General features: G+C 32.9%; 1 long non-coding RNA gene across 11 annotated transcripts in view; it reads left to right on the plus strand.

The window, feature by feature from the left end:
- Positions 1–24,917, plus strand: part of LOC118197635 (uncharacterized) — a 108,169-nt gene that overhangs the window by 36,551 nt on the left and 46,701 nt on the right. For 2 of the 11 annotated variants that reach the window (XR_015038358.1, XR_015038364.1), the window contains exon 1: positions 14,388–14,836. The exons of 1 other annotated variant lie outside the window; for it this stretch is intronic. This is a non-coding gene — a long non-coding RNA (uncharacterized LOC118197635). Of the gene's footprint in view, positions 1–14,387; positions 14,849–16,338; positions 16,418–24,917 lie in introns of those variants that run through there. 8 more of the 11 variants (XR_015038360.1, XR_015038361.1, XR_015038365.1 and 5 more) reach the window with 8 other exon arrangements.

The following is a 24,917-nucleotide window of genomic DNA, read 5'->3' on the forward strand; positions in this document are numbered from 1 at the left end:
AACATTTGTTGCGTAAAAGATGTGCCAGATGCGGTGGCTGATGGAACACATCTTTCATTATTCTTGAGAAGCACAAGCTCAGTTTGAATTACATGCATCTTAATGGAAGTAATTTTATTCTAGTTTCCAATTAGAAAATACAAATAAATTAATAATTACTTATATAATTTAATTGTTTTTGATTGTTGCAGCTTCAGTGTATAAATAATTAAATTTCTTCGGCATTTCAAAAAATTACATACTTTTATATTGCGTTTTATATTACATTTGCATTTACTTTCATTATATACTATATATTATATATTCTTGCATTTTAAGAAAATCATAAGAACGGGAAATAACTTTAGAAAACTGTTTAAATTTCATTGGTTAAAAAGCAAAGGCAAACATATCACCCAAAACGCCAATACAGTAGTTAACACAGAGAGTACAATAGCAAACAATAGTAAAACTGTCATAAAATGATTTCAGGGGCAAATGGAAGCAAAATATAGAACATGTTTATTAAAAACTAAGGGAATGTATCAACTCAAAAAGGTTAGTAATAAAGAGAGTAAAATGAATATGTATACTTAAAGAATTATTTTATTATCTGCTCTTGTGGCGTAAATTGTTAGCACGCCTAGTTAGCAACTGGAAGATTAGCGGCTCAAATTCCGCTGAGGGCAGATTTGATTTTCTGTTGCTTCTTGGCCCGAAAAGTCTAATAATTGCAACAGAATAAGTGCATTTTTATTACAAATAATTAATCAAAAAATTGTCATCTTGCTGGCAAATAAAAAAAAATTTTAAAGGCAGTTTTTCTTTTTAATGTTTCATTTTGTTTGCAGCAAAGTCTTAATTTGGAGTTATCGTTCAATTCATGGAAATGATAGGCTGAAATCTTTCTTTTATATTCTTGCAGCATTCTTGTCTATTCATAAGTTCATAAAAGTTTCGAAGCGAAATGCTATACTATTTTACTACTATGATTTGAAAATTTTTAATATGAGAAAAACTAATGCTCTAATGGAAATTATAATGGTTAGTTTTAAATTATTTCCATATTATCAGCAAGAGATAAGCCATGTGGTCAATAAATTTCAATGTTAGTACAAGAATATTTTTCCTGATCTTACTACAATTCTGTTCTTTTCATGATTATTGAATTTCTTTTGCTAATTAATAATTTTATTATCTGCATATAACAAATAATTTTAAATGAGTTCAATGGCCTTTATTTATGAAATCATATTTTGCAGTATACTTCCCCCTCTTTTTTATTAACAAAAATTACATCCATCACAAGTATGTTTCTTCTTCTTCTACCTTCAACCCCCTCCCCCAAATTTGGCCGTCTTCTTGCTTTGAGAAAAATGTCATTAACACGATTTTCAACGTGGGCCATTTGTTTTATAAAAATAATTTCCTCTCAATGTACTTTTTTTTTAATGCTTCTTGGCACGAGCCTTTCCCTGATTCTTGAGACCTTTATCCATAAATACCAGAGGAAATGCAATTGTCTCTTTTTTTTCCCCTCATCAACCAACTTCGAATCTAAAAAGCTGAATATCAAAACGAAAGTGACTCTTGGTCATTTGTTTCACGTTGGCTAAAAAGGTAGAAAAAGCATTTTTTAAGGTCGTTTAGAGAAGCACTTTGATTGATGTCAGACTTCTTCGGCAGAAAAAGTGGTTCCACCTGCGAAGGAAGAAGGCGGGTCCTCAAGAGTTGGAGCTGACCAGTGAAAACTTCTGCCCTCAAGCCATAACTGCACAGAGAAAAAAATATCCAGAACTTTTATTTAAGGGACTGTATCTATGCTTCGCAAGAATATTTTTAACTAAATCTAAATATTATTTTAAAAAGAGTTTACTTTGGAATCAAGCCATTATAATAAAAGAAAGATTGAATATATAATGAGAAGATTATACAGAATTGAAATTCTTAATAGGTATCAAGAAATTCTTACGTCAGAAAATGTCTCAAAAGAATTATTCTTACAACTTTAAATAATTACTGAATTAAGAATCTAGAGTCTCAGTTAAATCTCAAAACAAATCATTTTGAGTCTTCACAAAATATTTTCAAATACAAAATATTTTCAATCGTACCTGAGGCATAAATAGTTAATTTGAATTCCATGTATTAAGTACTTTTTGCTGCGTTAATTCATCTATTCCAAGGAAATGCATTAGCTTTGAAAGCTTCTACTGCTGAGTATATGTTTTAACAATAATTCTTTAAAAGTCTTTTTTATTAGTAACAAACTCGATTCTTTGTCCTTTAAGTCATTACTAATGAATAAACTATTATTACTAATATCTGCAGCGCATGGGGTAAAATACAACATGAGCCTCATTATGCCCCATATTTGAGTCTTGATTCAAAGGTTTAACTAAAGCTGAGTTATGCGCATTTAAAACTGTTGAATAATCAAACCTAATAAAACTATTGAATAATCAAACCTCTTAAATTTTAAATGTTCTTTTCTTTACAGAGTCAAGATTTATGTTTTTTATTTTTCTAATAAGTTTTCTATAGGTTAAATTCAGTTTCAGTTACGTATTTCATTGTTCTTCAGGGGGAAGTTTTAAATAAAAATAAAAGAAAGTGAATGTTAAAAAAGTATTTTCATTTCTTCTCCCTCCCCTTTTCCCCCACCTGTGTACAAAGGAACACAAAAATATCCACACCAAAAATGTTTAGAATACAAGTTAATCAACAGATTTCTTAAATTTTTTGCTTATAGTTCATTAGATATAGTAAAATTGTTTTTACAGAGGCACTATTATGCATTATTTTCTACAATAGGACGTGGTGCAGTTTAAGAAACCCAACCCACATTATCGTCTCAGAGGCGAAGTGAATAAGAGCCAGTTTGCCTTGGAAAGTTCTCCACGTAGGCAGCCCTTCCCTTAGCCAAAGAGCCGTCGTGAGCTTTGACATAACTTAATAACATAAGTCTTCTGTGTAATTTATGTTCTGTAAGAAGCAAACTCTCATTTTGCTTGGGAAAGCTATTTTAATTTGCGAACGACTTCGCATAATTTTCATTCATACTATTATTAGCATGTTATCAAAAGAGGGATCAATAGCGGTCTGACGATCTTTCATTGCTGTTCTGTTTTATACATTTTTATCGATCACTTGCAGTTTTAACCCCCTACATTAATTAACATTAAGTTTATTAATAAATTTGCACTGGCTTAGACAGAGCTCAATTTTGCAGTTCCACATAAAGAATACGCAATCCTTACAAAAGTTTAATTACACTTCATTCTGCGATGAATTTTTTAAGGAAAATCTTTGCCTTGAAAAAAACATATTTTGTAATATTAACCTTAGCAGCGAAAGTATTATAAGAGGTAGAATGTTAAAATTTCCCAAATTAAATTTGGATCTAGCTCGTACGAAAACTATTACTTGAATGGTTTTTATCACAGAATTTATCAAGCTTTAATTTCTATAGGGGAAACTATAGCTAGGTACCGAAGAATAAATACTTTAACATACCTCAATGTGTTCGATTTTATTTTTCAAGTTAAATCACAAAATTAATATTGCTATACTAATATGCTACGCAAAATGTGCAAATTTTACAGACACCGGTAGAAATAACAAAGCTGCCACATGAGAAAGAAATTTTTATCAATTTAGTTCAATAATAAGAATTTTTAGGATACCAGATTAAAATGTATCGCAAAGTGTGTCAGCAAAAATAGTTAAAATTTGACAAGGCAAACGTCCTTATCAATAAACGATTCGGTCTTTTTAATACCGTTCATGCGTCACGTGAACTGCGATAAAATACGCGGAAAAAACGGAATACACACACTCATACATATATATATATATATATATATCCATATATAAAGACTGGTTCGTGAAAAAACATATTCTATGTATAATCAACGAGTGAGTGGGCTTGTGGGAATTGCTGAAAAGGGCACCGCCCACTCGAAAAGGCTGTAAGCCCCGCCTGAGTTTCTTCGTCATGCTTGGAACCCCAAAACAGGATTCACCGTTAAGCGGATTTGCTAAAAAAGGGAATTACGATTTTCCCCCTCAGATCTCAACAATAAGCTTTTACTAACTTAAGAATCGGTAAAGGGACGATAGTTAAACTGATGTTTTGTTACTTTTAAGGCATTTTTGTTACTTTAGATGTATGAGGTAGTGTCATTTAGGAAGAGGAAATCGTCAAGCAAAAATATGAGTCATACATTGCATTAAAACTGCTTTATTATTTATTGTGTTATCATAATCTGTACAGAAATAGTGCTTAAAAAATTGCACAACTATATTTTTAACTGACGAAAGCCTTTTTTCAATGCAAATATCTCTGGTTTTTGACATAATAATATGAATGAATGTCCGTTACTACTCCTACGAAAAACTGCGAGCCATGCCTTATAGTCCATTTGGTAACGTACTGAAATATATAGTGATTTTTTTTTCACTCGAATCCGCATAATCTGGAAGATTAATCTTTATATAACTTGTATTGAAAATTCAACTTTGTATTGGTTTAGAGATAAAATTTTTTGGAAGCAGCTGACAAGAGTCTACTTTCTTTAAGGAGCTTCTTTTTTCCTTGAAGAGGAGGAACCTTTGTCAGTGTATCTCTGAAATTCGTACCATTAGTCATAGCTTCAGAAAATGTCAATTTAATTTTAATTTGGATGCTGCTACAAATTAATTAACTGTTGGAGGATAGTCTTTGTTTTAATTCCACGGAGGGTTGACTTATCCACTTATCGAAGAGTAATTGTAAAAATATAGAAGGAAGAGGAAAGATTTCAAGTTTTACATCAACATAATTAAATGTGCATCCTAATAGAAAAGTAAATTTTAATAGCAAGTCTTTTTAAAGACTTGCTATTATTATTATTATTATTATTATTATTATTATTATTGTCAATCATTTTTAGTTTTAGTTATTAATTTTCTTTTTCATTGCCTACTTAAGTCGCCGTGGAAATGAAAATTAACTTAAACTAACATTTGCCTATTTTGCTGTTAATCTACAGCGGTGCCAAAGAGAAGGCTAGGAAAATAATGAAGAGTGACTAGAAATCGTGCTTTGCTTGGTTACCACTCCAAAATGACAAGTTTAATTTTGCAAATATTGTCTTGTGCATACTTATGAAATTAAAACTTGTAAAAAGAATTAAAACAAGTGAAAAGGAAATTTTTAATCGATGTTTTTATAACTGTCTAAGAAGAGGAAAAAGCTATTGTCATTTATTTGTGTCAAAATGTGAAGTATTTCGAGGTTTTATTGTTACTTAGTATGTAGTAAATAGCAAATTGTAGTCTCTTACTGTTTCTTTCGAATCTCAATACATTCAGCTAAATCCAAAAGACTGAACTCCTGAAAATCTCAGTTAATAAGAATTGATTTATGGAACATTTTCGACAATTCTCATATGCTCATAATTCTCTATGACCAATTAACTAACGTCGTGTGTATGTGGCAAGCAAAATGATTAAATTTTATGTGTTAATTTCTTTGAATGCAGCAAAGTACGCGAGGGGGACCCTATGCTTAAAGGAGAGATTGCCTTCATGGAGAACTCTCTCATATAGATTTGTTTGTATATATTTTATTACATGGTCAAAACTCATGTAGCTAGCCTGTTCGCCGTGATCCCAACAGGGTGTTACCAAGCGGTGTTCAACGGTCTTACCCACTCAACCAGGTGTGAACATTATGCGAAATATCTGATTGTAGATCATGCATGCACGCATAATTCGTTGGAGATTACTGATCCCCCAAGGAAATGTCTCTTACTTTGCATTTGTTTTGCTCATTTCGCTGTAATGGAGAAAATTAAAGTGTAGCATGCATTCACGCCTGGCCATTAAAATTTCTACGCCGTGAAAGAATGCAGTTAGCGGAATTATATTTGTTGTGTATACACATTATAACAGCTGATGCAATTAAAACTTCAAGCAATTTTGAGGCACAAAAATATATAGAAATCAATACGCTGAGCAAATATTATACGACTGACCATGGAATCGAATACATTTTGTACGAGAGTTACGGGTGCTGCAATCTACACATTTTCTTGCCTTAATTGTTATGCTCATTTGGCCTGTTATTGCTCAGTGAAATCGGTTGAGGCTGGGTAGTTTAAATACTGCAAAGAACAAGATAGTTATCGGCCTTAAGGAAGAGATGCCTTCGTGGAGAATTTTCTAAAAGACTTTGTTCAAGTAAGTAATGCCTATGTGGACCACTTAACACTAAAATGCTTATTAGGTAAATTTTCTCTAGAAGAAGTTTTCGGAGTTGTGTGGCCATTGTCTTGATTAAATATCTGTTATGTAAATACGAAAAACTTTAATACAATAATTGCCAAAAAGATGAATATGAAAAATCAAAGATAATAAGCATAAATGCAGTTGCAATAGTAAATATTATGGGTTAAATACTAAAAACCGATTAATATAAGAAGACTGATCAGCTTCAATTTGTCTTAGTCGTCGGTTAACGATTGCACTAGGGCAGTCGTGTAGCTTCAATTCTACACTAGAATTGTACAAGCTGGTAAGTGTTGTCATAGCAGTCTTTCTACAACCAACCGGACGTTTTCAGTTGGAGATAGAGCTGGACAATTTGCTAGCCAAGACAGAAACCGAACAACCCGTGTGTTGATGAAATACAAAGTAGTGTTAGCAACATGAGGTCTCGCCCTGAACTGTCGAAAAGGTGAGTGAAAATGATTAAGGTGGGACAACAGAGGCCCGTAAAATATAGTACAGGTCCTGGTTAAAACCTCAGGAATATATAGACTATAAGTTAACGGAATCTGCACTCATTGGCACCTCATGCCGTTAATTCAGATATTGGGAGGTACGACAATGAAGAATGCAAGTTTCCAACGTTCGTTCTCATTGGCGTCTCCACAAACGCATCCAGCCATCATAGTAATGTAAACACGATTTCACGCCTTTAGTATGTCCATGTGCATTGTTAATGCATAATTGAAATCGTTGATTCCTATGTTCCAACCTCAAAAAGAAGCCGAAACAATGGGAGCCTTGCTTACAATTCGTGGTGTTGCAGATGCTGTCACACAGCAGCATGTGGATACTTGGTGCTCTGCAGCAAACTCTAATTCCTGAGCCGGGTACATGACGTGGCTGTGCGATCTCTAATAATGAGGCAGATTTAAACATTTGTCATCTTGAGTACTGGTAAACTGGGCCGTTTAGATCCTGTGCGTCGGCTTTTCTTGACCCATTGATTGGAAATTATCAAAAGTCACTGAATCTCGACCTACACGAGCAATCGCAGAGTATTCCGCAATCTCGATAGGCTACGATTCTCCAGCAATCGAATTCTGAAACGTGCTGCTATGAGTTTCTCGAACACATTATCTTCAATACAAATCACATGCGATTTCCGAATAAAAAAAACCAGCATTTCAGTCTGTCTTTTTATACTGCTTTGAGTCGTCTTCTTCCTTCAAGGTACATCAGTTTTAATCGCCAGTTATGTGCATATAAATACTTTTAAAACATGTATGGGCATGTACATAGTATATACTCATTAAGAGTAAAGAATAATTGTTACTGAACTTTGAATTGTTGTTTACTATTAATGAGTGTGTATATATATATATTATATACTCATTAATAGTAAACAACAATTCAACGTTCAGTAACAATTACAAGCATGGCTAATAAAGATAAAAACTCTTAATTGATATCTGTGCATGCAAATATATATGGCAGTTAAGATACATTTATATTCGCTTAAGTTTTTCGTGTTATTTGAAATTTCAAATCTTTTCCCAATGCAAGTCTGGGAAGTAATTAGATGGATGTTAGGAAGCATCCGGTTTCAAAATAAAACAGCCTGTGCCATTGTAGCATGTAATTCATGGATTTTATTTAGCAGTCTAATTTTGTTGTCTATTTAATGACTATTTTCTATACACGGCATTAACATTTTTCAATTTATTCATGTATCGCGAAAATTCCACTTACAAACTTTCAGCAAATCCTTTGAATTAAATCACAGATGCTAATCATATCAAATAGTTAAAAAGGGCTGTAAAATATGTAGAATATCTTAAAATTGTTTAAATCCATTCAAATTTAAATTCTTTGTCTAAAAGCATTCAAGAAGTTTTTGGTGTTTTTGCCCAAGATATGCAGGGTTAGCATAAATGATTCATTCATTTTTAAAAGGCTATATTTTCAAAAGTATAACGGATACACATGAAAAATATATGGAAAGAAACACAAACACACCGATTTTTTCCCCACTATTTCACCAAGTTTCCCGGACAAGTGGAACGTTGCTTCGTCACTGAATATCATCTTGGTGGCGAAATCTTCGTCCTCCAATGTTGACACAAAAATCTAGTCGACGGGCGTAATCCTTCGGCTTTAATTGTTGCAGGAGCTACACATGTTACGGTTTGAAATGCCATCGTTGACACAAAAACTTCCACACAGAATTTTGTGGTATTCTGAACATTTGGTCAATTGACAGGACGAACATCTGGACAGCAATGATATAAAATGTATTGAATGAGCTCGATTGTCATCTACACGTGTGTCGTGTCACCAAAAAGGCACATACTGAATATTTGTAGAGGATGTATAAACTTAGTGAGTTTGTGGCTCTTTTCATATATCTTTCATGTGTGTACGTAAATTACTTTTTAAAATATAGCCTTTTCAAAACGAATGATTCATTTATGATAACCCTGTATATTAACGATGACTTTTCATCAAAATTCTTTCTAAATTAACACCTCTTCGATCCATACGACATATTCAACCTTTTCATGAGTAATACAGAATCCGTTTAGACAAATGAAAAGAATAAAAATGGACCCAGTGTATTTCCATGTAATTGGTTTACTCACTCGTATTATTTTCAATACAGTGTTCATTAATATTCTGCAGCTTTCTAAATGAAAATTTTCTGGAATATATTTGCATTTCTTTTTCGTATCTCGATAGTCTGCGGAGTTGTGGTTTTATTTTTATATTCATATGTTATATCAGAAACTCCTTGCTTTGTCCATTTCTTTAATTATGATTTCTTTCTTTCAGGCTCGAATGCCGAAAAAAATGAGCTGGCTACATGAACGTTTTCGTGGTTTTGCCCATGCCTAAGTTAAATGTCCACCAAGGAGGCATTCCTTCCCTTAGGTAGATAGCCCTAGCATACCTTATCGAAATGAAGTAATACAACCCAATTATACTTATTTTCATCAATATTCTTCTTCTTCCTTTTACGTTGTTTTTATGTCTAAAAAGAATTTTATACATTCCTTTCATTAAATCTGAGACGTCAGCACTTCATCCCTGAAAATTTGTACTGACTTTTTATCCTTAATATTTTCTTATTCTCATCCAGGAAGCATTTTCATTCATTTTATTCAACATCTAATTCCCTCTGCTCTTGATTTCTTTCTGTTTTCAATTCACTCTCTGACATAGCAGTCACCAGTACGTAAATGGAGCTACCTAGCTCTGAATTATATATCACCGAAAATCAGCATGCCGTAAACAAATATCACTCTTCTCCTCTTTGAAATGGTCATTTTTTGAGCGACAATCATACAAATGCACGACCTATGCTTTTATGCTGTTCAGTATTGCAACATAATTACGTAAAACTGTTAATTTCAAATAATCCGATGAGAACAGAAAGTCAGCTGACAAACGTTGGTTGTGAATGTATTAAAATCTTTCTGAAAATGAAGGTCTTCATTAAATACTTTTATCGCAAATTCCTAAAATTAAGTTGTGTTTCCGAAGTTGTGGCCCCGGAGCTTCCCGTTGCAAGTACTTAAGATTAGCCATTAGTTATTTTGAGATTAAATCGAGCAATAAAAATGAGGATGTATTTTATGACATGTAATTAAATACTTTTTTTTCTTTATGGTTTGCCTTTAGATTTTTGGCGAATTCATCATCAAGAGAGAAGGATATTTTGAGATTTGTAAAAGTGGTACACCTGTCGAGAAATGGACTCGTGTGAAGGTCACTTCCGAGTAGAGATTAATCTGTACTGTGTACAGTTTCAATCCATTCATTTTTAATCGCAGGCAAATGCTGGTCTGATATGGATCTCGGTCCCCCCTCCCCATTTTTTATGAGTATTTTTTTTCAGAAGGGATATCTGTCATTCTTGGCGTCTGGCAGGTTTTTCCCCTATACAAATCCCCGTGAGTAATCCGCTACTTCCCTGAACCTTCTCGGGTAACCTCGGTTGTGGGAATATTAAAACGCTAATTGACACGCGCTCTCATTCAGGGGGCATATTACAGAAGTCCTAAAGTTGACACCAAATCCCCCTTCTTCGCGTTGCTCTTTTCAGGACATACGAGTTCTCTTGCCACACAACGGGAAGGAAAAAAAAAAAAAAAAACGCAATCATGAACTGAACGTAGGTAGAGGATTATTAAGACAGCTTGCATTTCACGCATTTAACAAGAAAAAACTAGCGTTTAACAGTTCTCTTTGTAAAAGCTTACAGTACCACCTTAATAATGATAAAAGAATCTGGCGGGGAAGGTTAAGTTTACTACATCTGTGCTAAAGCAATGGGCACTGTAGAAATTAAGCCTCTCTTAGATATTTCAAAATCAAAAGATAATTTTTAATGAAATTTGCAAAAATGTAATAGCGAATCTTTTGAAAGATAATTTTAACGTATCTTTCGAGAATAATGCAAGCTTTTACGATTTTTTAAATGCTTCATCGAAAGGCTTTTTACGTCATCTAATTGCATTTGTTGAAAAATGCATTTATGGAGAAAAGCGTTTCACATGATGAAACTTCCTTTCAATCAACGGAAAGTTATCCATTTGCAAGTAATTTAATTCTAAGCTTTCAGTCACTTCAAGTGACCATTCTTTTTCAAATCAACAATCTTTTATAATTTAATTTTGTTACAATTAAGAAAAAGGTCCTTGCTTCTCGGTAATGTTCTCATATTTCTTTAACAGGTTGCTTGAACGAAGGTGCAACATTAAACTATTTATTCAAACCTTGAGAAAGATAATGAAACATTTGTTTATGAAAAACATTAGCATAGCCAATTTTATTATGGATGCTTATTACATCACAGAGAAATAAATACGTATAAACTTCTTTTGCAAGTCAAATATATACATCCCTTGCAAAAACTAATTAATAGACTTAAATCTTAACAGATAAAACTCCTCATTCCAAACTACTCCAATTCTAGTTCCGATTCTTGACTTACATGCTGTTTTAATAAATTTCTGAGTGAGACAAAAAGAAAAAAAAAAGGCCGGACATCAAATTTCACGAATCATGAAATGTCAGATCAACGCTGCAGTTGTTATAAACTTCGTTCTTTATTTTGTATTATTAGCAAAAGTTGTTTTCCACTTCTTCCAAAGAGTCAGTATTGTTTAACATTAAACTATGTCTTTATGCAAGCTTTACCTTTAAAGATATCTGAAAGTTGAGCGAAAGAGTGAACTTACGTTTTTAATTAGCTGCCACATAATACATGAATTTTTCATTATTATTTAAACTGTTGAATTGTGATTTATCAATGGGGTTTCCTTCAGGTATCTCTCTTTCTTTAATAATAACAAACCATACATATATTTTTTCATTTCTAATACATCCGCAATTGAAATTCGGATACTGATTTCTCTTTTAGAATAACTGGAATTTTAGATCTTGTTACAAATTTATTTATTGTCCTTTTCCATAAAGTTTATTTTTCACAGACCAGAAACTAACAAATGTTATGGAAATAGAATATATTAAAATAGTAATGTAAAATTTAGCAGTTTGGTGAGAAAGATCTTCGAAACCTTCCGATCAGTAAGTGTTTCTCGGAAAATAAATGTAACTAATCATTAGAGCGTTTTAGACTATCAATCATGACAATTTTAGTTAATATCTAAATGTCAGTTTGAAACAGCGTTCCGACCATAAGCAAATAATACGTCTTCCTTCCTTCAGACTTTGAGAGGCTCTTCCCCTCATTGTCGGTAAGCAGAAAGTATATCTGTCGCCATTTCGTAATAGTTGATACTAGCAACTAACCGTAGAGGTCCTGTCCACTTGCTCTATATACAGGTGAATTAAAATTTCTTTGTGAGCGTTCCCTCTTGGCCCAAAAATGCTTCGGGAGAAAACAAAAAAACACAAATAAAGTTAGAAATGCAGGGGAGGGTATAAGCTTACAGCGTGCATGAAAGCGGGAGAACGAGTAAAAAAATGCAGAGAACTAAAAAAAGCGAAAACATTCGAGAGAGGGGGGGAAAAATGATGTGGATTCAAAAAGCGGTGTTAGGATAGAGGCAGCAGATGGAGCGAAGAGTAGAAAGGTCAGCTTTGCACTTGCAAGCAGATCCGGAGGAACAGAGAGAGAAAGTCACGAATTTGCGCTGAGCAAAAAGCAAATCACTGTCATTAAGACGTAGAAACCCATCATTAGATGAGCGGAGTCTTCTTCGCAGTCGAAGGATGATTCCCCTCCAGACTATCCGGCTATCCGCTCGCCGATCCGGGTGATGCAAGCGATACTCCGGGGGAGGAGGCGCTCCGGGCACCGAGCAAAAAAATAAGAATTCTACCTTGCTCTTGTTTGAGTTCATTTTTTTACTATTATTATTTTTCAAAACTTCTTTCACTCGGTCTGACTAAAGAATGGGCTCGTTTTGTTAAAGTAACGAGCTCCCTTGGGTGTATTAATTCGTGAGGTGCTAATGAGTTCGTTGCCGAGAACTCTGAGAATCGATTTGATATTGCTAGACTAAGACGCGGAATAAAGCCGTCTGTAATACATGTCTTCGCTCGAAATTCCGTTCATACTTCGTATTTTTATTACCCGGAGATGAATAGACAATTGCGTGAGTGAATGGGTTTACCGAAATTAAATTTCGCATCAAAGCGTGAAAAACATTAACCGGCTTGGCATTCGTCAAGCGTCGTGAAAGTCGAAACCTGTATTGAGTCCTAGAGGTTGCCTTTTAATGGTTTAAGAAACTTCTTAAATTGGGCTTGTTGAGTCTATTTACTAATTAGTGAAATTTCTTCTCTTTTAAAAACAGAAGATGATTTGAAACGAATCTTTAGCGGTTTATTTAGAAATTTATGGAATGTTTTTTATCAGCTTTCTCAAACTGTCCACTTTCTTTTGACAGCAGAAGTAATTCTGCATTTCTAGTTTAAGATTGTATTCTTATGAGCGTGACAAAAGAGTATGTTGATAAATGCTTTGTTATTCTTTGATAACTCAAAAGTAATACTGTGCGGAATCAATTCTAGTTTGCAGAGCTCTAGAAGTAAATAATAAATTAATTGTTGTACGTCAGTTTCTATCAAGAGGGTTTTTTTCTCCTTTAATAAGAATTTTAAATATTATGTTTCCTTTGTAAATATAGACATAGATTAAAAATAATTAACATATTTAAATAGAAAACTAGATTTTTAAATTTTATTAACAGTTTTTAATTTGATCGACTGGAAAGAATAATAGCTACCTTAGTCGCATACTCACTTTAAAAGTAAGCAGCAAGTGAAGTGGATCCGGATGTTCAGCTTTCCGGAATGATGAACTGAGCATTACCCCCCCTCAAATGAACTTAGAAGTATTTTAATTTCTTTTATTTCTCCACCCTAGTCCCATCTTCATGCACATACTCATACCTGAAACACGACCGAGGAGCAAAGCGATTCCCAGTCAAACAATGCAACTTAGTGAAGAATAATCGTTCATTCACTCTTTAAGCTCGTCTTGTACAGGCATAAAGACTTCTATTAAAATAGTTTGGAGGCAGGGTGTATTGAAAAAGATCACCTCCTCCCCTCAGGGAATCGAATCCAGGTATTCATATTATCAGCTTGATATGTTGACCTTTATATCACAAGGTTACAATAGAGAAACGCCTTTAATTTTTATACAACTAAATGCAACTGCATAGCAAACCTAAACTAAGTCATCTTTGTTTTAAACAGCTATAAAAGTAAATTCAAATGATCTGAATTAATTGCTGAGTTAGAAATCACTATTCAAGTACATGAATCTGGCTTTCATGTACTTCACCAACTCTTAAATGGGATGCAACAGCAATGGCAACATATTAGCTTTATTATTAGGTGAAGAAACATAAAACATAACGACACAGACTATTACAGCGTTAAATAAAAGTAACTACTACGAGACAGCCATCATTATTTTTCGTAACCAGTGCGTTAGGTAAACTATGAATGTTGGGGGTGAAACGGTTGTTGACGCAGACAATCACGAATTGGTGGTTTCTTCTCATACCTGGCTTTCTTCTGCTGCTCTGCCCGTTCTCCCCCGGAAGAAATGGGTGTCCTCATGACTACTTAATTGGTCGAGTGCGCTCTGTGTCATGTAACTTCAAGATTGGCACTCGAATTAACAGAGATCACGTTCCGAGCCCGAGGAGAGCGATCTCTAATAATAACAATTATTACTCCCCCACCCCACCTCTTTCATTCACGTTTCGGACTCGCAGTATAGAGGTTAAGGATAGAAGAAAGAAGCTAAGAGTGGAAAAAGAAAAGCTAGCTTTCACGCGGAATATATGCTCTTAGCGAAAAGTCCTGATAACCATAATCTGAGACTAAAGGCCCTTTTCCTTTAAACGATGATATAGCTGGTGTTGCGTCCGAGTCCTCATTACGTTGTTCGTTCGGGGACAAGGGAAGAGTTGAGCACTGTGATTTTCAATTATGTCGGAAAGTGGTTCTTCGGATGATGATTTTCCACCATCTAATCGTCCACGAACCTCCGAAGAGGATGGATGGTGAAAGCACTTGTCCTCAGAAGGATTATGCCTGTACTGGACTCTACCAAATGGTAAAATATTTTGTAAGTTTGTCTATTGTGCTCGTTTATATTCGTAACGAGGGAGAAAGCAGAATTAACAGACGGTGTACGGGAAAAAAATTTGTCCAAAATTATTTGATAGGTTTTTATATTTTGTCCTTTTCAAATTTAAGTTAATTTAATGCGGTTTGGGAAGATCAGTTTCGAAACTTAGCAAAATCACAGTAAGAGAAATTTTTAGTACTTAACGTATTTTAGAATTATGTTGTGAAACCCAAAAAGCGAACTTTTGCGGATTGCGATGTTCATATGTTATAATCCTTTGTATATTCTGTAATAGTCGACCTCCATAGCATCTAATACATGTGGAAATTAAAGTATAAATTTCATGCACTAATCATTTACGTCGCAGAAGATTTGTTTACAAGTATAGAAAAGAGATTACAGTAATATCTAAACTCCGATCTAGAAAAAATTGTATTGACATCTATTGATACACAAAAAAGGGGGGTAAAAACGTAATAATTTGAGAATTATCTCTGGAATTTAAATATTATCATTTTTAATGCTGCAAACGGCAAACTACCGAAGTAGGATGTTAATAGTTGATGTCATTATATAGTACGCGAGTATTACGAGAGCCAGAGTATGTTAATTACAAAATTTCCAGAGTTTTTACACATTATCCATTGAATTGTTTGATAAAGTAACTGTGAGTCTGTTTCAAAAGCTCAGGTATTCAAACAACTGTGAGTTTAACTTATTACTTTTTTACTTTAATTCAGCTTATTATTTAACTCCTCATCTCTATGGTAAATTCCTATTCATAACAGAACGTTTTGCATGCTTATTTATTTGTGGGCAGGTGACATTAAGAATTACATTGAAGGATACTGTTACTTTGTTTACATATTTAGCAGTACTTAAGATTGTATTATTTGTGTCTGAAGCAGTCAAATCTTCTTCCGTGGTAGTTCACTGAATGAGATTTGGCTTAACTAAATTTTATTACATCCAGCTAGACTTTTGATAAAGGTGTTAATACCGCATATTGTATGCTTTTTTGATAAATATGTCAGTATTTACTTAAAATTCGTGAACTGCTGCTTATTCAATTCAATGTGTATTTCAAAAATAATGTGTAGCCGAAGAATTATTTTCAAACATAATGTTTCGTGTACCTTAACGATTCCAAACAGTAATATCTCATTAAGACTTACCGTTTATTTATTTATTTTTCTAGTCTTATTTAGAAGCAGAAATATTAAGCATTTAAATAAAGTACTCTTTTAATAAGTAAAGCTCGCAGTTTTCATGAAGTCGGTTTAAAGTTTCCTTTAACATAATTTTCCATATAGGGTGTGAACCTAAATAAAATTATTTGTTTAAGTAAAACCAACAATTACTTGTGCAGCAACTGTTTGAGTTTTAATAGCAAGTTGATATTAAGCACGTATATGTAGAGCAATAATATTTTTAAAAATTAAACTACGCTAATCTAATAAGTGTAGAATAATTCCTTTGCTAATTAGTTTCAGCAAACTCATCCAAAGAAATGGAAAGCGCTGCGCTGTCTAGGCACATATTAACATGGAAAATGTCTGCAGCAAGGTATGAATATGATTTTTTTTTATACTGAGAAATAAATCACAAGTGATAATAACTTAATTCCTAACAAGAAACCGAAGATTATTCTTTGTTTTGACTATCTTTACTAAACATAATAAATTAAATTTCGTAACCGCAACTGCATGTATGTCTACATAGCTGATTATCTATTTAAAGCAGACTAACTTGTTTCGATGAAAATGTAAAGGATTTTGAAAGCTTTCTTTCACTTGTTCTGCAAGAAGCTAACAAATCTGATCTCGTAATTACTCATTCGAATAACAAAAGTGCTAAATATTATTAAAAAGTCACTTTAAATCATTAATTGACGAAGTCATATATTTCATGAACGTATAAAGAGTAGTCAGAGTTTCCAGATATGCCTAGCATTGCATTTTTACTAGACATATTAGAATTCTAGTTTATGCATTGCATACCACAACAATGTGGCTATTTCGTACAAACATTCAAAATTTTGTCAAGAAAAGTAACAACCACAAAGCATACTTTAAACCACACTTATGTTATAATAATACTATTAAATTTACCTAAAAATAGTAAATAAAATTGTTTCGTTTTAAACTGTATATGAATGGGGCTACCGAAATGCAGCAGTGTTTATGATCGAAGATGCACATCTCGCTTGATGATCTTCAGTGCGAATAAAGAACTCTGGATCCAAAGGATCAGACCGGTGCTCCTTTCGAGAAAGATTGATTGGACGGAGTGCTGTCCGGAGCTCCCGCATCGCAAGGCGCGAGCTAATGCAAAACGTTCGGGCCTAAGATAGCTGCAGTGCCGCCACCACACACGGAACTACCCGGTAAATGTAAAAGCTGCGAAAGCTCCAATAATAGGCTAGGCAAGCGGTTTATCTCGACCGCTGGAGCAAATGATTACCGCTCATTTGTTCGGATTGTGATACTTTTCTTCCGATTCACTTGTCGTAATGGATGGCACTCAGCTTTCTACTTCATGAGCGTTTTCTTTTCTTTTCTTTTTTTTTTTTTAAATCCTTCTTGGTTTTTGTATGCAAAAACAATTTTAATTTGGTGTATCGATTGTATCTATTCTTTATTTCTTCGATATCATATTAGAACAACGTGTAAAGACTTCCACTAATTTTAATGAAGTTTGTTTAAGGAACAGTTAATTCGATAAAATTGTGATACAGGTTAACAACATGAACAGATGCGAATTGGATTCTCAGTTTTATTGTATGTGAAGTGACCGTAACTGTTAGTTTCTTTTGTAGAATTAAATGTCAATATATATATATATATATATATATATATATATATATATATAATGTTGTATGATTATATATATTGAATGATCCAAAATTCACTGAGTTCGAAAATAAGTTTTTCTAATACTTCGCAATAGCTGCAAAGTAAGATAATAATAATTTATTTACTAAAGAAATATTGATTATATTATTTCCTAATATAAATTTAGTAGAATGTATCAAAAAAGAGTGAACCTATATGTAGAAAGTTTAATTCCGAAAATTGTGTTTTAAAGTAACTTGAATGTAAATCATGAAAAAACGTTTTAAGGGAACCTTGAATTTAAATCATGAATAAAAAAATTTCAAACTTTGAAAAAGAAATTAAAAATTAAAAAACAAGCAATTATCGCTATTGATCGCAAATTCATTGACTTTTCAACGGGAACAAACCAACTCCCGTTCAATGAACAATAATTAATAAATGCGAAGGTGTTTCGTCTTTTACTCAAGTAAGAATGATGATGCCAAACTGGCAAATTAAGTCAGGCCAAAATTGTAGTTCCGTGATGTGATGGGATTTAAAACCAAAGTAGAGTACCAAAGAACTCATTATGAACGAAGCATTTTCGCTAATACAAGATTTTTTAGAAATTTTGAGGGAAAAGCCAATTTATGTAGTAAATTTACAAAATAGAGTAAATGTCCCCCGACACCTTCGCTTTTATGCATGTTAATACATATCTTGTAATATAAACATAAACATAGTCTTGAATTAACAGCGAAGGTGTCGGAGGACATTTACTCAAGTATTTTGTAAATTTTATTACATAAATTGGCTTTTCACTCAAAATTTCTAAAAAATCTTGTATTAGCTAAAATGCTTCATTCAGAATGAGTTCTTTGGTACTCTACTTTGGTTTTAAATCCCATCACATCACGAAACTACAGTTTTGGCCTGGCTTAATTTGCCAGTTTGGCATGATCATTCTTACTTGAGTAAAAGACGAAACACCTTCGCATTTATTAATTATTGTTCAGTGAAAGGGAATTGGTTTGTTCCCCTTGAAAAGTCAATTAATTTCCGATCAATAGCGATAATTACTTGCTTTTTAATTTTCAATTTCTTTTTCAAAGTCTTATATATACATGCATAAATTTTAATAAATTGGAGAAATGACTTAAAAATGATATAAATTTAAGTCAATAAGATTTCAATTAAATTGGAGAAAATAATTTTAACTTAAGATATATATAAGTGTGTGTGTTTGCATATCATTTGTAAGTTTAGATAATGGCAAGATGATGAGAACGGGCAATTTGTTTCCGTAAATATTTTAAATAACTCCATCTTCCTTTACTTTGTAGTGCCTTTACTGATTTATTGACATCTTAATAAGAACTATGTGCAAACTGTTTTTACTTAAAATTAAAATATACATATCAGGTAAGTCATTTATTTGTTAATATCTCCAAATGGGAAAAAAGGGGGACAGCGAAGATTTCTATTAAAAGTGATATTTTAAGCTTGAAATTTTTCAAAAAGAAATGAGTTAATAACAAATGAGAAAGTAAATGAGCAAATGATTGTTTGATGGAATATGCATGGGAAATGGGGAAGGTAGAAAAGTGAAATTAATTTAATTTCAAACAAAGATTACTGGTTTAAAATTAGGGCAAAAAAGACAATCTTAGAATGAAGAAATTTTTGAAAATAAAACGAGGGTGGTCGAATTCGAGGACGATCGGACATAGATCAGGAGCAAAAACCTTTGCACCTGAAGACCACAGGAATCAATAGAGTCCCCCCCCCCCCAAATCTACGTTAAACTAAGGCTGCTTTTCTGTCTAATTTCAAATTTCCCTTCGGCATGTTTCCCTTCCAGTTTGAAAAATAATGAAATGCACTCCATGATCAATTTTGCTTCCGTTGTATGCTGAGAGCGAAATATACCTTTGATGAAACTGGAATGAACATTCAGCATGGAAAGCAGTGAGAAGGGAGGGAAATAATTTCATTGTCTGAAAACAGGAATTATTTAAATGCAAATAAATAAAAAATGAAAGAAAACAAACCATTCTAAGATATTTTCGCTTCTATTTTTGCGTGATACTGAAATAGTTAATTAATAGAATAACACGTAAAATTCATTTTATTAAAAAGTAAAAACTTTAAAAAATATCAAGAAAATATTATTCAAGCAAAAATTTCTCAGTTAAATAAGTTATTGATCACTTTCTGCAGCATTAAAATTTGCAGATAATCCTCGTACGATATTTTTCACTTAGGTCGCAGATGGTTTTAAAATGTCTATTTCAAACAATTAAAAGTATTGCGAAGCTCAAGAAACCATTTTTGCATAGAAAACTGCGAAATAAGAATACATATATGGCAAGTATTTGAAAACTGTTCTAAAAAAAGAGACGAAGGGAGAGGAAGTTAGAATGTCACATTGAGATTCGAACTGATTGTGGATTCTTAATAACCAAGACTGAAAAGATAATCTATGTAATAAAATTATTTTACTAAAAGAAAAATCAATTTTTAAATAAGAATTTGCATTATATTTGTCCGTCATAGCAATATGCGTATTTCTTCGAAATTTCAGGCTTTTCTGAAGAGAAAGCGATACTGATTAAACACATACGCATTTGAAGGCTATCTTTATCCATCTAAACCGCACTATTATTGTTAATATTATTTATGTGTTCGGCTCTAAGGCACTACACGGAACGGATGGAGGCCTTCGTGGAGGAGACTTCCTAAGGGAGACTGGGTCATATTAACACATTACACATGGGGAAAACCTCGAAAACTCTCATGCAGCTAGCCCGTTCGCTGGATTCGAACCTCGGACCGAACTACCAGTGTGCAGGGACATTACCGCTCGGCCGCTGGTGGGCCTATCTAGCCGCCCTAAGAATCATAATGAAACCGATGGCAATGCTTTTAAATTTTCTTGACAATGACATAAGATTATCAGCCTCCATACAGCTGTTGCTATCCTTAATTTTTTTTAATCTGGTGATAAAATGGAAATACGATCCATTTTATATTTCTTACTTCTGGTATTATAAGTTACATACGCTCCGTGCTTACTTTTGTTCTGATGAAGCTATTTATTTCATACTTATTTTTAACCATTCGTACAGTATACCAGACTATTGCGTTGATATTATATCGCAGTTGCATAAACATTTTAAAGCTACTGAGATGTTTGAAATAAACGGATTAAATAAGCGGATGCTTGAAATAATCCTCATGATTTCCGAGGCCTCGTAAGTTTTTGTATATAAAAATAGTTAAAACGCGAATGTACCAAGAATTTCTGTGTAATTAATTAAATCCAATGATACAGTTACGAAAAAACTACATTTAAGTTTTAAATATCGGTCTAATTTAGTTAAATTTATTAATCAACATTAATTAATTAAAGTAGCAGTTATTTTGGCTTATTTTAAAGTAACGATATAGTGTATGAAGTACAATGACTGCCTGAAAAATGATATATTAACCACATATTGAAGATATCTCCATTAGAAACATTCTCTAGATGTTTAAAATTCAGCTGTGATACGACGTCTCAAAGAAATAATGCCAAATTCTAAAACTGATTTGAATAAATAACGTGTAAAAGAAATTTAAAATCTACATGTGTATCTGATACAGTAATTAATTCGGTTTTAGCTCAAAAAAACGAGTTGTAAATTTATTAAATATTTTAAACTGGTAATATTATTTATAAATATAAAGTTAGTTTTCTTTATTCATTTCAATAGTAAGCGCAGTACTAAAAGAAGATGATCTTAAGCATATCTAATAGAAACAAAAAAGAATAAACAACATCATACTCTGCAATATAAAGTATTCTTGTAATTGATAATGTATATGACTTACATTAAGACCATCTTCCCGTTTTGACAGAATCTCGGAAATGATATTGAAATGTTATCTAGTAAACAAAACGTATTTACAGACCACTATGTATTTAGAAAGGAATTTTAGTCAAATTTTCAATTATTGATCATATTTATTACAAATTATATCAATGTGTATGTAAATAAGTGCTTTTAGGTAAGTTTCTTTAAAATGAGCAAGCTAGGAATTTCTTAAAACATTTTTCTTCTTACTTCTTAATAAGTAATTAAACAAATTAATCTTAAATTCATGCAGATTAAACATTAATTTTAAAATACTTACTGATCGTGGAAAATGCTGAATTGTAAACTAGAATTTATGTGAAAGTCAGTTACACCTTCTTTCAAATGCGAAGTTAAAAATGAAATTATTGACTTTCCCCAAATGTTCCGCGAATTTTTTTTTTTTTTTTTTTTTTTTTTAAATCAGAAATGGAGCCAACAGGGGGCGAGGAATATTTTTATAATGTTTTTAAACTTGTAAACTTGTAAGTAAAATGTATTTAGAATGCTTAATGCAATTTTTAAAGTCATATTAAAGTTTCATACTCACTAATTTTTTTCACTCTTCTTATGCTGTACTTAATGCTATATTTTAAACAAGCATTTCGCAAATAGTAAAAGAATCCGAAGTTTTGTGTTGCACTTTATAGCATTTGAAGTTCACTTTTTCACTGAGTCTGCAAATTTTCATGAGAAAGAGACTAAATATTGATTGAATCAAAATTCACGCTTTCAATAATATGTTGAAGACTTTTTCTATATCTTGAGCAGCTTGCTAGTTAATTGTTATTCTATGCATGCTCAACAGTTGTAAGATTTAGTATTCAAACATCATTTGAGATAAAAATTTTCCATATTTTTTAATTCGAGAGAAATAAAAAAGTAGCATAAAACATGTACAAGTTTCTGCTTCTTACTATTCTTCAAGACTTTAAAAGATTCAAATCCGATATGAGAGATAAAATCTGCATGCGTAGACGTCTCTCTAATTATCCCTTTCATAAAATAAATTAGATGATGTAATTACATATCTGTTATCTGCTTGCAAGAAAAAAGATTTTTTTTTTTTTTTTTTTAATTCTAAAAGAAAGTAAGATAAAAGTTAATATTTTTTAATTAAATACCAAATTCTAAACGTAATGTTAATTTAAACTAGTTGATCTGTTTCTGCATGCTTTCAGTTTTACATGCAGTTATTACAAAAATACTAACTGCTGGTTTTATAACATACTATGCTTCGTAATATCACTAATTTTAACTATAACCAAGAAACAAGCACAATGGTTTATTTGCATTCGATTAAAAATCCTTCTAAAATTCTATTTAATGCACTAAAGAATTATTTTTTAAATTACAGGGCTTTTTCAGTAACGTAATAGATTTGGTAGTGTATTTGATTATGGCAAACCACTCGAGGGCTATCTGCCTAAGGAGAGGGATGCCTTCGTGGAGAACTTTCTAAGAGAAAATTGACTCATTATACACGTTATATACGAGGAAAACCACGGAATCGTCCATGCAGCCAACACGTTCGCGGGATTCGAACTTCGGACCGAGCTACCAGTGTTCAGCGACTTTGCCGCTAAGCCGCTGGTGGTCTGTAACAGATTTGAATTTTTTTCGTATGCAAACAAGAGACTAAAATATTTCCAAAATATAAAATGAAGAATTAAATGACTCGATACACAACTTTAGCTACCTGCTATGCAGAGTTTTTTAAAAAAATGGTTACTTGTACCAGAAAACAAAAAATTCAGAAAAAATATGGCAAGCCCGAGTTGTAGAAACAGGTATTTTGATAAATTTCAAAATCATAAATTTAATATAAAATCAAATATATATATTATTTTATCGACAAACAGCCTGTAGCTTTCATTTCCTGGATTAAACAAGAATTTTTAAGTGAAATAGCTTTAAATGCAGATCAGTTTGATTTATACTTTTTGAAAAGGCAAACACTTTTCTTGCAGTGCAAATAACGTTCCTGTGTTTTTATCCTAATCAATAACTTATTTACCATATATGATATTTTCTCCCTCCTTCCAGCATGCCTTCGCGGCGTAACGGTAGCACGCTCGGCACGTATTCGAGAGGTCCAGGTTCGAGTGTAGGGAAGGGCATTGCTAATTTTTCACATCTCCTGCTTCAAAAAATACTAATGACTCTACAACCATACCTTCATTGCTGCGATTGGAATTTAAGAGCCGTGAATAACTGGAATTTAAAAATAATAATTTTCCTTTTGGTACATTTGGTTAAGGCAAAGCACTCAAGGGTTATCTGCCTAAGGGAAGAAATGTCACAGTGGAGAACATTATAAGAAAAATGGCTCGTATCCACGTTATACTTGACGAAAACCATAAAAGCGTCCATGCGGCCAGCCCATTCGTTGGGGTACAAACCAGGGTCGTGCTACCATTGTTCACCGACTTTACCGCTCGGCAACTGGTGAGCTAATAAATTTTGGAGAAAAGATTTTGATAGATTGCTATCCTAACTACAAACTGAAAAATGGACTTGTTTTACACCCTTCCGTGATCCCACTATTTCACTAAACATCTTTGAAAAACTTGCTAATTTCTGTCTAGTATGTTATTTAGCTGAATTTTCGCAGCAGTGTGGTTCCGTAAAATTTCGGTTGAAACAGTAAGTGGAAGCTTGATTGAATCCTGAGAAAATGAAATGAAGATTTTTATCTTCTGAATTTTCGAGGAAAGTGTTTGATAGTCTGTCAGCTTACATTTGGAGGTAAAAACTGAAAAAAATACATTTGCAGAATTACCTGAATAGAACTACTGAAGTGAAACCTTGACAAAATTCCCGAATAATTAAAATGAAACAATAATTTTTATTTATTTATTTTACAATACGTTCTCCTTATTTGTTTTAATTTTATCTTTGTTTCATTTCGAATAAGTCTAGATAGGTTTTCTTTACAATTTTTCGCCTGAATATTTAAATTATATCCAGTCCCCCCCCCCTCATATCTGGATTCGACTTCCAGTTTGAAACTCGATTAGTCTAATCCTACAGTTTCAGTATTTACTACATTAAGTTCAGCAGGAACAGAAATTTTTCGAGGGTTCAATGGCACATTAGAGAGCGGAAGACGACTATCAACCCCACATGCCCTACCATATATATTTGGTTCAAAACAGAATTAATTCCCCATTATACCGTCCAACCGGGATTAGTGGTTAGCGACTCTGGCTGCCGTAACAAAAGACTGGGTTTCTAATCCCGGAGAAGGCACTGATGCATGTAAATGTATAGTGTCTGTGCGGCATGGGGATCCTCTTAATATGCGGAGAGCCGAAAGTCCTCTCCAGAGGTTGGTAGTAGGGCAAGAGGGGT

Source organism: Stegodyphus dumicola, chromosome X1 (genome assembly GCF_044657685.1).
Source record: "Stegodyphus dumicola isolate Sdum_Otavi_A_Nest chromosome X1, ASM4465768v1".
Lineage (NCBI taxonomy): Eukaryota > Metazoa > Arthropoda > Arachnida > Araneae > Eresidae > Stegodyphus > Stegodyphus dumicola.